This window comes from Thermobia domestica, chromosome 12 (genome assembly GCF_964235325.1).
Source record: "Thermobia domestica chromosome 12, izTheDome1.hap1.1, whole genome shotgun sequence".
Lineage (NCBI taxonomy): Eukaryota > Metazoa > Arthropoda > Insecta > Zygentoma > Lepismatidae > Thermobia > Thermobia domestica.
The window spans coordinates 202,411,871-202,429,436 of record NC_137465.1 but is presented as its reverse complement, the minus strand read 5'-3'; the positions used below and the strand labels follow the sequence as shown (position 1 = coordinate 202,429,436).

The window sequence follows — 17,566 nt, the reverse complement described above, 5'->3', positions numbered from 1 at the left end:
TTATTCATAAATTTAATATTCTAAACTTTTATTCTTAGTAAATTTTAATTCTGACAGTTTAAGGTTAGCACACGTAACTAATCTGTCTTTCTTCTTTCGTCTCCGAGAAAATTCAGTCCCTTTATCTTGTGATATGTATCACATCTGTAAATCCTGGCTGAATTAACACACTCTTGTGCCCTAGGATACGCTTTCTCCCTCCCCTCCATAAATTTGGAAAAACAATATCGAATGCGGGTGTGGAAGTGTTGTTGTTGCCCAGTGTGTTGTAATGTATGTAGAAAAAGTAATATTTTCATAGAATTTTATGTGTTTGCCGTAAGTCACAACGATTAATTGTCAATTGCAATGCCTCCAGCATTCAGTGGCTGCCTCACCACGTGTCATTGTTCATTAGGCCTTTATGTTTTCATGACAGCATTACCCGGAAAGGAAAGAGCATATTATGATCTGTAATACACAAACACCCACATAGAAAGTTTCTAGCACAGTAAACTAATGCATCCCTTTAAAAATCAGGAGAGGAAAAGGAATCGAATATAGCGCCACAGATTCCAGCCTACTGAGCATAGGAGTTACTCAGAGCCTGTGTAAATTGTAAATTGAAACATTCCAGTGAATATTTTTTATGATACATTTTAGTGAATTGAAGAGAAAAAGAGAAAACTGTAGTATAATTGGAAATAAAGCATTGTCCCTCTCAGTGTGCTAGTGCTCTGGGCAGTGGAGAAACAGGCTGGGATTAATGAAGGAAACTTTTACAAAAAACTGTATTTCCTTGTCCAGCCATCCATTTTAGAAGTTCTCATATTCAGTGGACGACGTTCAAATATTGAATACGTGTCGTAGAAACCAAGAATTGTCCCACCCAAGTCCGGCTTAGAAATTTATGGTATAGTCAGCGGCGTAACTAAAGGCTTGGGGGCTTCCCCTCAGACAGCGTGGAGTGGATCGCCTTCTCTACGTCCCATTTCACAATTTGGGGCCCCCTAATGGATCTGCGGGGCCTTTATTTACTCCCCTGGGTATAGTCCTACAAATGCATTTGATATATTTGATAATCGACTTAGCTAAATCTCTTGCCAACTTCATTAAGTAATGTCCTTTAGCCTAAATATCACAACAACAAGACGTTAAACTAAAATTTTATTTCAGTCTTTCTGCTACGGTCGCGTTCACATTCCAAACTTAAACTAACTAGGTAACTCTATGGCTTATGGAACCCGGAGCTCAACACTGCGTTCACAAAAACTCTCCACCGACTTCTATCCTTAGCCAACTGGATTCAATTTCTACTTTGTATTCCTATTTCCATTTTAATATTGTCATCCCATCTGCGCGCAAATGATCGTTTTCCTATTGGTCTTCCAGTTAAGATTTTGAAAGCTTTCTTACTTTCTTCCATTCTGGCTACATTACCTGCCACCTAAGCCTCCTAGATTTGATGATCCTAACAATGTTTGTTAATAACACATTCCTACTTTCTGCTGGAAAATACATCTGAGGAGAAAGAAGTAAAAACACACCTTAATGGTTTTGTTATGGAAGAAGTCGTAGAAGTGGCAATTTTTAGTGTCATTTTTTTTTTTTTTTTTTTACTATTACTTACTTTACAGGAAAATAATACCCTTTCGCAAGTATTTACATATGCAACCAATTTCGACAGTGTCTAAAAGTGTGAAGTGTACACTTCGAGCATGCAAGCTCGAAGTATACAATTGAAGTATATATTAAACGTGTACACTTCGTTATATTAACATTTGGTTCTTACTTCGCCCTAACAGCACAAGATGTGCTAAGTATATGGTATTTAGGTGTCTCAGCTACGTTTTAGGTACCCGACACTTGGTACATATGATCTTCATGTGCTAAGTATGTACTTCAGCTACCTACAGCTTTAGGTACTTGTTACACCTAATTGATATTTGCAACTATGTACCACAAATATGGCATTTATATACCTGGCTCAGTTTCGCACTCTAACAGCACGTTCCCTAGGTACATGTCAGGCATGTGTCTAGGGACGGACATAGACTGTGACTATCACTTGCCATCCATGTGATTTCTCTCTTAGAGGTACATAAGGCACATACTGGATATATTCCCATGTTCCTGAGGGAATACGATAGACATATGCCTGCTATGTAATTGTGATGTTAGGGTCGTTTCAGCATCTCAGTTTGTTACAACATAAAACATTAATAACAAACGAAAGGAAACCTTCGCATGCTGAAAGAAAAAAACTAATTCATATTTTTTTCAAATGTATGTCTCTCCGATGATATTAAAGATAAAAATATCGTACAGATTGACAATATGGGGCAACTGTAAAACGACTTATGAAAGTTTTTTTTTTTTATGTACGATAAGAACTTCAAAATTTGTATTCAGTCGCCGCATCGGCAAATAGTTATCATTTCAAATCACTCACGTTCAAAATAACAAGAGTGGAACTTTAATACAATGACTATATACATACTATGTTATGGCCAAAATAAACCTGTAATAGCGTAAAAAAAACATCAAACTATTAGCGTTGTCCTGTTTCATTAGGTATGCTTGAGTGAGGGAATATTTCATAATCCACCGGGAGGGAAGTAGTACTGGGGGTTAGGGCGCCGATAATGCCGCTTCGGGGGCTATTTATGAGACTTAGTTTCTTAGTCCCTAAAAATAACTTAGGAAATTCATTGCGAACGAAGGCAGGAAACTAGCATGAACGTTAGAATTATGAAAATACTAAAGGTAGCTTAATTTAGGTTAAATGTGGCACAAAAGTACTTTGGAAAATGCTTAACGTATGAGGTCTTAGAGAATTCATACTGTGTGTAATTGCTTCTTGCATAGTGGATTCCACAAGAATGGCACATATCTCAATTGTTCTCTTTATACTCTATTGCTTTACTTACAGGTATACTAATTGAGTTATTTCTGCTGTACTGTGCTAACTCTTTATTTGTGAATCTAGAAGTTTTACCCGTAAAGCTCCATATTCTTAATCTACACCAAAAGTTAATACTTACAAAGATGAAAAGGAAAGAACTGGTGGAATTGAACAATATGTGGATCTGGAATTTAAAAAAAAATCCGTGGGAAAAGCTGTAATGTCGCCATTAAATACCAATGAATAAGAATTCATTTCATTTCATTTTCATAGTACCCTTCCCACTGGTCAGTGGCTGGAGCGTGCGTCTTTGGTTCATTGAGCTCCAGGTTCGATTCTTGCTGGAAGAGTTTTAAACCCATTACAGTGCCTTGTACTCTACCATTAATGTTACCAATGAGACGAGACGAAAAATAAAATTTTCTAGACTCGTCACGTGAATTTTGAAGGAAATCTAGTGTCGTCTCGAATTGTTTCTTGTAAATTTATGTACCAAATGAATGCACTGATTTTTTTGTTAACTTCATTTAGAAGTTATCAGAATCCTTTGGTGTCACAAGAGGTTCATGAAAGGTGTGATATAACGACGTTTAAATTATTTTTATTTTTAGAGTATATTGTGTAATTACTTCCATGCCTTTAAACATTGATAAATTCTTTTCATTATGTTCGTACAATCACTTTTTCAGTTTATAGTTATATGATTCATGTAACACTAAGACAGTAATACTCTCAAACTTTTATCTGGAAGCCAAATCGAAAAAGATCATTACTTAAACCTAGGCGCAGATGCGAGGACAATATTAAGATGGATCTCGCTAAAATAGAAAAACTGGATCCAGTTGGCTAAAAATAGAAGTCAATACTTGTACAAAATGTATTGTAGAAAGAAGACCAACACATGTACAAAATGAAGATCTTCAGGCAGCAATTGAGAAGAACAGTGGCCAGAAATGTGAGGAACTGGAACAACAATTTAGTGTGAGTGGAGAAACCATTCGACAGCAAATCCATCAACTTGGGAAGTAGTACAAGTTAGGTGGATGGGTCCCACATGATTTGACTCCGGGCCAGAACGCAACGCGAGCAGACACCTGTGTTTCTTTGATGTCTCGTCTGAGGAAGGAACCATTTCTGGACAGAGTGTTAACATGTGATGAGAAGTGGGTCCTGTACGAAGTTCCACGGCCCCGTCATCATTGGTTAGCACCTCATGAACCGGTTCGAAACCAACCGAAACCAACACTGCACCAGAAGAAGGTCCTCCTTTGTGTTTGGTGGATTTCTGGAGGCATCGCGCATTGGAAACTGCTATCAGCTGACCACAGCATCAATGCTACTGTGTACTGTCAACAGTTGAGCCCTGTTCAAGAAAAACTCAAAACTCTGGAGCCAACACTTCTGAATCGAAAAGGAGTCCTCCTGTTACAGGATAATGCTAAGCCCGACGTGGCTAGGATGACCTGGGACACCATTCTACGCCTTAGATGGGAAACACTATTACATCCGCCATATTCCCTGACCATTGCACCGTCCGATTTTCACCTCTTTTATTCCTTTTACAATCACCTTAGAAGACATCAGTTCAAACTCCTAGTAAATGTGCAAAATGCACTTGATACCTTCTTCGCTTCACGGTTCACCAAGTTCTACCGTGATGGAATCCATGGCCTTCCAGAACGTTGGCAGAAGGTCGTCGATGCTGATGGGGACTATTTTTGATCTTCCAGGTACGTCTTAGGTGACATATCGATGTTCAAATGTGATGGGTGAAAAAGCGACAGAACTTTCTTGGTTACCTTTATACATCAGGATGAACAGACGGGCAGATGTCGGAAAATCAGTTTTTCGGTATCTATGGGCCATAAAATGTCCGTTGAAATCTGGAATTTGATTTCACCATCACCATATTTCCTTCTCTGATTTCATCGCTGGAAAGTGTAAACAGAGATATTATATTGATAGATACATTTGTGGAGCAACCCTCTCCCCACAAATTTCACGTATATCAAATGGCTGTTATGTCACCCAATGGAAATCTTTTCGCAACAGGAGTATGAACATGATAGAAGAGTAGGAAATAAATAATGTTATAACGTCCTCCTTGATTGTTCTTGACATTGTTGTAACTATGATATTTTCAGGGGGGGCACCGCCCCTTACTGACAATTGAAAGAAGCTTAAAGATACACAGCTAGTTCAAGCTTGTGGTTTATTGGAGAGCCAACTATTTACCCCTCCCGCACCTCTAGTTACAGCTAAGGTTCTGAAACATATCACTTAATTTTTCATACATTGTCTGCTTCAGTCTTTAGTGCTTATTTGTGTGGCATGGAAATGTTTCTAGTTTATAAATGTAGCTTTTGATGACAAGCACTCAGTTTTCCAAATTCTGTTGCACTTTAAACTTAACCTGCGTCATAGACTCATCTACTATGAAAGTGAAGCTTCCATTAGGCAAAACACTTAAACAAAAGAAGAGAATGCAAGAACTAAATAATATTTGGAGCCTAGATTAACTGATAATAGGCCTAGAAAAGCGGTTCGAATCTCATTTAGATTTCCTTCCTCTGAGCGACCATAGAAAATAACACGCATGAAATGGTATGCGCTTTCACTAGTGAGTGTACACATTCCGGACAGGAAAACAAACAGAACAAACAACAAAAGGAATCCCAATGTCTGATTGACAGAAACCAACACATATCGGCAAGGACATCTCGGCATAGTGATAGAATAATAGCAGTGAATTTTTCTGAACAACAATGGATGTTATTACAGTACAAATTCCGTGACTATTTTCGTCAAAGATATTGCATGTGGCAACAAATCAAGAGCATCAACCTACTTGTAATAGAGTCATTACTATAGACGACATTCAGTGGAAGAGGCATTCATATTCCTAAATAGTGAGCCGTATACAGGGTGGACTTGGAGGGAACAGTGTAAGTTTGTAATTTTTTTAGTTACTACAGTATTTTCTAGAGTGACGAAATCCCGTAACAGTGTCCTAATAGAACTTGCCGAGAATTTTCTAGAAACCACTTTCTTTGTTGGTTTTATCCTAAGGACATAGGTTAAGTTAAGCTGAGTATGTCAGCGGAGCATGATGCATGACTGCAGGAGTGGCTCTCTTGGAAATTCCCCTCTGACATTCAAAATGACTCTTCGCTTGTAATTTTGTAACCGTGAAACGAGGGGCGGTGATTAGCGGAGCAAAAGGGGCAGTTGTCCCCCACTTTTTTGAAGTGAACCCTTAATGCCCTAAAAGTACAAGATGTGCTAGGCATGTTCCATTTACGTGTCCCAGCTACTTTTTAGGTACCCCGGCACTTGTTACATATGGTATTCATGTGCTAAGTATGTACTTCAGCTACCTAAAGTTTTAGGTGCTTGTTACACCTAATTGATATTTGCGACTATGTACCACAAATGTAGCGTTTATATACTTGGTTCAGTTTCGCAATGTGATAGTCATTTGTTTTTATGTCGTCACTTGGGACATACACATTTCATGTTCGAGGTACTTCTTTTAGGTGCATACTTTTTCAAATACTTATGAAACATAATTGATATCTGCAGCGACGCATAAATGACAATCAGTTGTTTGCATTTTGCTCATGCACAGTAACATGCAACGGTTTCTTGCGCTTTCTGCTCCACTTTCTGCCCGTTTAGTACACAATCGCTTAGAAAAAAGAAGCAACAAATGCATCAAATTTGAGAGATAAATTTAAAAGAAAGACATGACATAACTGATGAATAAAAATTAAGATGAATCTTTTATACATATGTGAACAATTAATTGTTTACGCAGTTAGGAATGAAGAATTGTATATTTTAAATGCCAACTGTCGCCGATCATTAGAAAATGAATATGGAAGAACCATGAAATAAAATAAAGAGACACGCGTCATTTTGTTATAAAGTTACATGGCAAACTGATTTTAACTGACCCCAAACGGTTATCGTCGAATATACAGGGTTACAAGTGCACTCTGATTAGTCACATTAAAAAGACCCCAAGGGTTTATCCCTCTACAAGCGACGTTTTCTATATTACCTCCATAGACAAGTCGGAAACGCACGCGCTTGTTAATCAAAGGATTGGTGGTTCGCGCACACTCCAAGGTGCTTTTTTTTTCTAAGTGTTTTTAGACTCACCTTAATGCAAACAAATTACGCATAAAGGCGATTTAATATATTTTCAGGGAGCAATTTTCGCTTATGGTATGGGGAAGAACATAACTAGAACATACTAGGTAAGTTCCCTACGTACACGTCAGGCATGTGCCTATGGGCGGACATAGACTGTGACAATCACTTGTCATCCATGTGATTTCTCTCTCATAGGTACATAAGGCACATACTGGGCACATTCCCATGTATTTGAGGGAACATGATAGGCATATGCCTGCTATGTAATTGTGCTGTTAGGGTGTATATAGTTTCATTCGGAAATATAAAGTTTTTGTATATATTACTGGTTCATAGAAAAAAATGGTGCCATATAATATTTGCCGTTACCTGAGTACGTATATTGGTTATTTGTCTTCCCTTGGAGTTAAGAAAGCTACAGAAATTGCATTTTAATTGCAATTCAAAGTAATTAATATTGCAATTGAGTATTTCTTTAAATGTCGTAGCATATGCTTGTAGTATTTACTGTCATTTTCTAAGAGTAATGGCATGTGTGGAATTAAAAATATAAGCTGTTCATTAATCCCCAGTTTCAATATAGCTTCTACAAAACAAGACTCATTATTCATTACTATGCTTAATATTATCCTTTCTGTTTGTTTTGCAAATTTGTTATTAAATAACCTAATCAAACAGTTTTCCAGACAGGAGTTTAAGATATTTATGAGCAAATAATCGAATCTTTTTACACCTTCGTTGTTTAAGAGTTCGAAGGACTAGTACCTACTTGCGTAGCTCTTGCCAATTTACTTAATAAAATATGAAACACGATATACGGTATTTTAACTGAAAAAGATAGTGTCCTACTAGTTATACAATCTTTCATCAAACAAAGTGTCAGGGTCGGATCCAGGACCGACTTTTGGGGGGGAGCGGTGGGTGTCATAATGCTACTTTTAAGGGTTTCGGATCGAATTTATTTAATGGATTTTATTTATCTATATAAAACAAGAAAGTTCCTCTTCTGGGGGCGCGATCGCCCCGATCGCCCCTGGATCCGCCCCTGCAAAGTGTTAGAAACAACTCGGAAAACTAACATTGATATATAAATATTCAGTTCATGTCTTGCCCCCCCCCCTCCACTCTTAACGTCCAATTGCCACCACTGCTTGAAACTACTGGAGTCTCTAGAACCTCGCCCTATTTTAAATCTATATTTTGAACATGGACGTGCAAGTTCAGTGGTACAGCGCTAGCCTCTGGTGCTTGTGTCCCTGGTTCGATCCCAGCTTCCGCCAAATGAGAAAAAAACATGTGCCTGAAATTTCTTTGTGTTCTCCCGTTTCCTCCCACTTCCATAATTTTCATTAATCTCATCGTCACAGTCTCCTTTAGCCTCGGTGTGTAATTATGGAACGTTAAGCAAAAAAAAAAAAAAAAAAAAAGAACTAGTCGTCACATGTAAGGAAAAAATTTAGACATTCTTATGTATTTATTTATTTATTTTAAAGAAAAAGGGAGAGGGTAACATGATCCTGGCCGGCATTCGCCAATCTTCGAAATCAATGCAATTAATGAGATTACATTATTCTATTTGTGAGCTACATTCATTGTATTTTACTGGGATAACATTCAATGAAATGAAAAAAGTTGAAGGAAACTAAACAATCTCGAAAAAATACATCATATGGTGGTTTTCCATCACTAAGTCCACTTGGCACAAGCTGGGATCGAACCAAGAACTCCATGTATTAGAGGTAAGCGCTGTACCATTAAGCCACCGTGGCCTCTTTCTTTTTAATTCCTGCTAATTATTCAACAGTTACTCAATGTTATTAAGTTTCCTATTAGTAAGTAAAAAATCCTTAGGGATGGGCACGAATCGAGCTAAAACTCTACTCGACTCGAAACTCGAAGCGAATTCGAGTCGAGTTTCGTGTCGAGTCAAAGGTAATTTTTTCGAGTCGAGTTCCGAGCCGAGTCACTGTTTTGAGGTCGAGCTTCGAGTCGAGTTGAGTTTGAAAAATGGCTCGCTCGTTTACCTCGTTTTAACTCGTTTTCAAATCATTGCCTGACTAGACTGGAAAGCGAAAGCTATGAAAAATGTAAGCAGTAATGTGGAATTTTTTTAGTGTTGCTAAGGAGGTAAGACACTGCTCGCATCTCACCTCGTCTCGATTAACAAGACGACAATGGATTTTTATAACGAGACAGCCTCAAATGTCCTGAGCACTAACATAAGTATATACTGTAGTTCTCACCATCAAGGCTGAAACCTGCACGGTGAAAGTTTTGAGCCGAAGCAGAAGCCCAACCCGTGTAGTAATGTTAACAAGCTTAGCTCGGTTCAACTGAGCGAACAGCTCGAACCGGCTTGGTTGAGATGAGGCACCGACTCGGCTTAGGTGAGCCATCGTCTCGAGTCGGCTCGGTTGGGGTGAACCATCAGCTCGGTTTGTTTCGGCCCGTGTCGGTTTGACAAACCTCCTACCTTTCATGTTTATACACGGTGTTATAATAATAATAATAATAATAATAATAATAATAATAATAATAATAATAATAATAATAATAATAATAATAATAATAATAATAATAATAATAATAATGCTATAGTAGTAGTAATATCATTGATAATAATTATATTGTCTATGTAAGATACTTAAAGAGAGTACTTGAAACTACAGACAGCATTTGGCTCGTTTTGGCTCGACTCGACTCGAAAGTTGAGTCAAATTCAAGTCGAGTTGCAGGAAATTTTTCGAGCCGAGTTCTCGAGTCGAGCTCAAAGATGTCTGTTTCGAGTCGAGTCGAGTTTCAATGAAAATCCTCGTGCCCATCCCTAAAAATCCTATTAAGACTAAATTCATAAATATAGAAAACGAGACGAGAAACTTTTGAGACGAGACGAGACGAGCTTCCGAGAATCGAGACGAGACAAGAAAGACTCCTTCGAAAATTGAGACGAGAAACCTTATTTCTTGTGTCATCTCGTCTCGTGAACAACAACTATATATCACCCACACACCTACAGTACCAATGTATGGAAAACACATTGAGTTAGAATTAAATACAAAAAGAAAAGAAAAAAAGAAATAAAGAAAGAAACAGAAATAGAAATTAAATTTTTGAGATTAACGTTCCTCGCTTATGCCCTTTAAGCTGAGACAGATGATCGAGGCAAGTGATGATGATGGAAGAATTGGTGGAATGAGAAAGTGGGAGGTGAATGCCCCGAGAAAACCCACGGACACAATGTTGTCCACCAGAAACTTTTTTTGGACGCGCATCGAAGCAGGGACTCCACGCACCAGAGGCAAGCGTTCTACCATTGAGCCACCGTATACCCTTGAATACAAAAAAAAAAAAAAAAATCACGAAATTAAAACCAAAAATTTGTTAATAAGAGTCGTAAAGCCCTCAGTCACCAAAGTTACCTATTTCAAATTTGCCTTGCCAAAATGCTCGTATAAAATTATCAACTTTCAAGACAGAGGAATTTGCTTTTCTTTCAGATGTTCAGCATGTCCGTGATTATAATAAGTAGGCACTTCGTCAGCTACATTATAAAGCTACAATTATAAGTGTATGATGGAAGGAAATGATATGTTTTCGCTATTGCAACTTTCACTGCGAAAAAGAATTCTGTAGTTTAAATTACCAAATATCAATGTAAAATCATTCACCCTTCATTTTCGTAAATTGATATACATTTCCTTATATTAAATTTAAAAATCTTCTGCTTTTTTTACATATTTCCAGGAAATTTATAAGAAAATATGATATATTTATTGATAAAAATGTAATTTTACACCATTTCTTGTTAGGAATTTTACATTATAGTTGTAAATTGATTTACATAGAGGCTTAACAAGCAGACTGCCATCGTTTTTCGTAAATTTGCTTATGAGTATTTTTACAATGTATTATTATTATTATTATTATTATTATTATTATTATTATTATTTTTATTATTATTATTATTATTATTATTATTATTATTATTATTATTATTATTATTATTATTATTATTATTATTATTATTATTATCTGGTAAACAGACGACGCTACCTGGCAACGCCGCACTATTTAAGCAGTGTTTAGCATAGCACCGAGAACACCTAGTGATCCACCTTAACTTCCCACTATTATGCCCATTAAGCTAAGGGAGACGGATGATTAAGGCAAGTGAATGATGATGGAAGAAATTCGTAGAATGAGAATGTGGGAGGAAGCAGGAGTACAGCTAGAAATCCACAGACACGATGCTGTCTACTACAAACATACTTGACTGGGGATTGAACCAGTGGCTCCACGCTCCAGAGGTAAGCGCTGTACCACTGACCCACCGTGTCAGCGGTCAAGAAGGAATTAGCCGTCAAACACTTTTCCATTTCATAGATTGTTTGGTAGATAAGGCCTGGCAGAGTATACATGCGGATGCTAATGAACAATATTTACAAGGAGAGGCTTTTCACTGTCATTAGTCTTATTTATTATTATTATTATTATTATTATTATTATTATTATTATTATTATTATTATTATTATTATTATTATTATTATTATTATTATTATTTTGTAACCAAAACCAACTGGATGCCTTCCTCCCCTTGAAACATTAGTCGGGTTTCCTCTTTCAGCTTCAGGGTAGAGAGGTCAGGTCACAACTGTAAATTTAATAGAACCCTTTCCCTCCGAAAGGAAACGCTAGTAGTGACATCTATGGAGAAGTCTGACAACTCCTTGAAGCATGTGCGTTCTTGGTGCTATGCTAAACGCTGCTTGAATAGTGCAGCATCGTCAGATAGTGTATAGTGTTTTTTGATGCCAGATAATAAAGGGAGTAATCAAGGAATCAGCTTAGATACTTACTAGAAAACTTAGTTTTCGACCCTTGCCGCGATTATGCGTCTCAAACTGCAACGCTAGAGTGCAAGAACTTTCTTATTGTGATTACTACAGTAAATGTACCAATTTGGCAACAACGCATTATGGCGTTCTGCGCAAGTTTCGTCTCAAAATCTATTTCCTTAAATGTAAATTAATATTTAAATAAAATATGAAACATAACACGAAAAACGGTCAAACAATATATCTATTTCGTAATAAGATCGTTACTTTAAAGTACTTATGCATGCAAATAAGCATTTCATAAAATTGAGCACTTCTAGTAAGATCTAAGAGCAAGTGCCTTCTTGTGTGCTCATTGTAAAACGAATCAAATATTTTCTTTAATTTTTTCACATTTTTCGATATCAGGAGAGACAACCAAATGAATCAGTGTCTTGTGCTGTAGCTGAAATAGTACTCTATCTTATAGTACAATATTTATAATATGTAACGTCTCATTGCGCAGTAGTTAAGGAAATGAACTAAAATATGTACTGATTTCCGGGTGGTGATCCACCTTAATGCCAGTATAGGGTCGTGAAAATTAGCCATTATTTTTATTACCTTTTAACATCTTGTACTGTAAATTGAAGAAAATTTTCACAATGTTGCTTTTCGAAAACATTTATGTGTATGCGTATTTTAGAAAAAGCACAGCCGTAGCTAGAGATTTCGGCGCCCGGGGTGAAGTAGAATTCCTTCGCAGCCTGCACTTACTTTACCAAGCTTTTTATTTTTTTTACTTTTTTCTTTTTCTTTTTTAATAGACCCTATAAGGAAAGCAGCTTTTGTTGTTATGCTACCCTGAATTTTAATCAAGCTACTTGGACAGACTATAGCAACAGCCAAAAGTGATCATTATGTATTCTATTAAAAATAAGAGCTGTTTTCAAGAAGCTTATTTTGGACTTTCTCTTAAACTTCACACAACTACCCTTGCTTGGTATACAGACCTACTTGAAGAACAGTTACGGAAATTTACAGTATAACTATTAACAACATTTCATACTATCGAAAAGCAATGAAATTTCAATACATTAAAAACTATGTGCTTTTAAAATGTTCGAAATAGGTGACCCAGTAATAATTGTAAACTTTTGTAATTTTATTCTCTGTGTGTCCACACAAATAGAATTTTAATTTCGATTCTTTTACGGTAAAAATTACAGAAATTCAGAAGGAGCCTTCTTTGCAAATTTCTCAATATTGATCAATGGAGGTGAAGAGTATGTGTAATGTTTGTATTTAAAATATAAAATATAGTTTGGGTATTGCACGTGTTTGAAATTATACTGATTTCTTAATGAATGAAAGTTCTTAAATCACACACACACACACACACACATACATATATATACATACATATATATATATATATATATATATATATATATATATATATATATATATATATATATATATATATATATATATATATGTATGTATGTATGTATATGTATATAGGGTGGTCCGGAAGTGGGCATACCCCCCCCCTTTAGTTTCAACAGTATAATGTTAGTTATGGTAGAATGCTTGTATACAGTTACCTTGATGTATTAAGAGTTTTAAGACTTATAAACATCGGTATGATCACCATCCATGTCGTAACACAGCTGAATTCTTCCCCAAGTTCTCGCAGATGTTTTGCGGAGAGACTCTGGAGTCACGATGGTGAAGGCGTGTTCCACAGCTGTTCGTAATTCCTGTGTTGTGTGATATCGAGTGTTTCTTATTTGTTGCTTTATGAAACCCCAGAGAGCGTTGTCTGGTGTCGTCAGATCAGGATTTCTTAGAGGCTGGGCAAAGGGGAGCTGGTGAAGCTCTCCCTTCCAATCCAGTGGAGAGCTCCTCCGTGGCTAAGCGGTTAGCATACGCGCCTTTGGCGTGGGAGACCCAGGTTCGATTCCCGGCGGGAGCTCATGTGGTTCGGATTCCACGTTAATCAGTAGGTCCACGTCTCATATAGCCTCACTGCTGAACGGGACGTTAAACTCAAACAATCAACTCAACTCAACTCCTATCCAGTGGGCAGGGATCGTCTGATTCAGGTAATTGCGCACGTGAATCGCGTAGTGTGCTGGTGCTCGATCTTGCTCTATCACAACAGTGTCTTTGATACTATTTCTTCCATTTAAGACACCAACCACTCATTAAGCATCTCCAGGTAAGAATGTCCATTAACATGGTCTTCGAATAAGCACCAATTAGAGGTACGCCCACTTCCGAATCATGCTGTATATATATAAACAGTGTTTTTGATATTTTTGTATTTTTTCTTTTATTTTACATATACGGAAATATACAGTTTTAGGTTTTGTTACAAATTGTGTCATTGCTCGTAAGCTACAAGTATGAAACTTTTAAAGCTTCTATTTATAGAATCATTTTAGCACATACATGATATGGTTAAAAATAAAAAGGGTGTTTTTGGTATTTTTGCAATTATTATTATCATTATTTGTATTTAAATGTACAGAAATGTACAGTTTTAGTGTTGTTAATAGATTATGTCTTTCCTCTGAAGTAGTGATAGCCAATTCCGGAAAGTAAAATCGGAAAAATTTCGGAATTCGGCAAATTCCGAATTCGGAAAAAATCCGGAATTTTTCCGAATTCTGGAAAGTGAAATTTCCGATTTACTTGGTATGATTAAATAACAAAAAAGAGTCCCTTTTTGTAGTAATTTTGTGGTTTTGTGAATGGAAAATACAGGTCTAGCAATTTAAGGGGTTGATTGATTATTACAAAACCTATCAACCAAAATAAGAAATAATACTACTGTACATAGGGTTGCCATATTACACGATTTTAGCGGTTACCACACGATTATCAGGTCCTGTATTCGTCCCCTGCTTAATCATCTCTTAATCACGAAAATCCATCCGCTTTTTTGGATTGCAGAAAAATCTAACAAGGAACCCTAGGTATCTATCAGAGCCCGATTTTCATGAAACTTTGTATATAGATAGAGTACCTCGGGAAACTCGCACAGCCAAAATTGTAGCTGCAGAGTCCAAGACGTTGGGGCACCAGGCCCCGAGAAAGATCAAAAGAGGAACCTCAGTACATTAAGGACATGGTGAGAAAATGCACGTTTTTCTTTAAAACTAATCATTATAACGACACGAAATGAGCATACATGGATACAAGATGGTCGATATGATCTGTTAAAAGTTATAAAAAGAATATCCGCCATCTTGAAAGAGGCCATGTTGAAACTGGTGCGATTGGTGAAAATGAGAATAGGGACACCCGATGCATTAATTTGAAAGTAAATAGCCACAAATACCTGTTGGTGAAGTCTGTTGTGGATTATATTATTCCTGTGCTTCTGGTAGAGTGGTTTAGGTACAAGATAAGCAAAGTGTATCCTATGATACTCGAGCAGATGGAGGGTATGGAGCGCTATAGGTGGACTGATATGACGTTCTGATTTCTGTTCGAATTAATTTAAGTCTAATAAAAAGTTACAAGTTAATGTCAACCATGATACTATTATGAAGATTTAACCCGTCATACCAGCACAGCCCACCAATTACATGTTGACTCTGACACAAATGATGTAGTGCTAAAATTATATTTCGCTCGGTTTTCTAGTTCCACTGATCCCACTCACAGAGCTCCATAATCTGCATCTGCTCGAGTGTCATAAGATACACTTTGCTCATCTTGTACCTAAACCACTCTACCAGAAGCACAGGAATAATGTAATCTCACAACAGATTTCACCAACAGGTATTTGTTGCTATTTACGTTCAAATTAATGCATCGGGTGGCCCTATTCTCATTTTCACCAATCGCACCAGTTTCAACATGGCCTCTTTCAAGATGGCGGATATTCTTTTTATAACTTTTAACAGATCATATCGACCATCTTGTATCCATGTATGCTCATTTCGTGTCGTTATAATGATTAGTTTTAAAGAAAAACGTGCATTTTCTCACCATGTCCTTAATGTACTGAGGTTCATCTTTTGATCTTTCTCGGGCCCTAGTGCCACAACCTCTTGGACTCTGCAGCTACAATTTTGGCTGTGCGAGTTTCCCGAGGTACTCTATCTATATACAAAGTTTCATGAAAATCGGGCTCTGATAGATACCTAGGGTTCCTTGTAAGACGGCTTTGTTGATAAAGTATTGTTATATTCAACGTAAACCGCTATATCTCTGTGTCAATCTCAATCGCGATTGAGTTAGATTTAAACTCGCGCTCAGGGTCAGGCAGTCAGCTGTGTGTTCACATAGTCTTTACGTATATATTCAGAAATGATTGCAAATTGAATTACTGTATCCTTAGCATTTTGTTTAGATTAGATTCATTATTAATATTTTTCTTTTAAAATGTCTATGCTGTACTTCATATATTGTTAAACCGTGGTAATTTTGTATGTTAGTATGTTTCCAAGTGGCAATCTTTAAAAATGATTAGAAATGTTATGAGATGAACCTAAACTCCTAAATGTTTTACCTTTCTCATGATAAAAATTATTTTGTGTTTCTTAGAGAGGAAACCACATAAACAATATCTGCCATATATCGCTTGCTTTTTTTTTTTTTGGAATACCTTCCTTACACACTGTTTTAACGACGTGCCTATGTGTTAACACAATTGTGTTAAAATATAACACAAACAAGTAGTTAGAACAACTCACTCTCCATTTGGAGTTGCGTGTCAAATGCCGATAGTTGAAATGACACACAGCCTGTGTGTTAACACAAGTGTAGAGTCTTCGGTGTTGTTTTCTGCGTGATTGCCAATTTGGTTGGGCATCTAATTATAAAGGCTTATGAATTGAAGCTACAGACAAACACAGTAGAAAGAAAAACTTAAAGAAATCCAGGAATGCGCAAAATTTGAAAATGTAAACCGCGCGATGTGTTTTCAATTGTTTTACATAATGTTTCTGAAGAAATCGTAACAGCACAAGATGTACTAGGCATGTGCCATTTAGGTGTTCTAAATTCATCTCCCACATTTGATGCATTTATTGCTTCTTTTTCTGAGCGATTGTGTACTAGAAGCAACAAAGGCATAACCTTTATTAGATGGCAACTGTCGCCGATCATTTGAAAGTGAATATGTAAGAACTATAAAATAAAGTAAATAGACAGTCGCCACTTTGTTATAAAATTAGGTCTACATGGCGAGCAGATTTTATCTTATCCCGAACGGTTACCGTCGAATATACGCGGCTTAAAGGAGCACTGTGATTAGCCAAATTCAAAAGACCTCAACAATTTATTCCTCTACAAGCGCCGTTTTCTTCATCGCCTCCGTGGCCAAGTCGGAAGAGCACGCGGCTAGTAATTGAAAGGATGTTGGGTCGTCCCCCACCCCCGCCACTGGAGTACATCTTTTTACTTGTTTAGTGTTTTTTTTTTTTTTTTTTTTTAGACTCCGCATAATGTAAACACATTACGCATATAGGCGATTTAACATATTTTGAAGGAGTAATTTTGTGGTTCATTAACGCTTACGACACGGCTCAACAACGGTTGTGTGTTAAAGACGCAACACGCCCCCTGTGTTAAATGCCAACACCGCGGGGTATGTGTTGAACTAACATCGCATAGTGATAGTCACGCTGGAACCACTGCCCTGTGTTAAAATTGAGTTTAATTAACACAGTCATTTTTTTACAGTGCAGA

General features: G+C 36.9%; 1 protein-coding gene across 4 annotated transcripts in view; it reads left to right on the top strand.

Annotated features, from left to right (window-relative positions):
• LOC145666935 (retinol dehydrogenase 12-like) overlaps nucleotides 1-17,566 on the top strand; it is a 311,781-nt gene that overhangs the window by 24,717 nt on the left and 269,498 nt on the right. Inside the window, exon 1 of one of the 4 annotated variants that reach the window (XM_081734546.1) lies at nucleotides 5,585-5,829. The exons of 1 other annotated variant lie outside the window; for it this stretch is intronic. The gene's annotated coding sequence lies outside the window, so the exon portion shown is untranslated. Of the gene's footprint in view, nucleotides 1-5,584; nucleotides 5,830-17,566 lie in introns of those variants that run through there. 2 more of the 4 variants (XM_081734547.1, XM_081734542.1) reach the window with 2 other exon arrangements.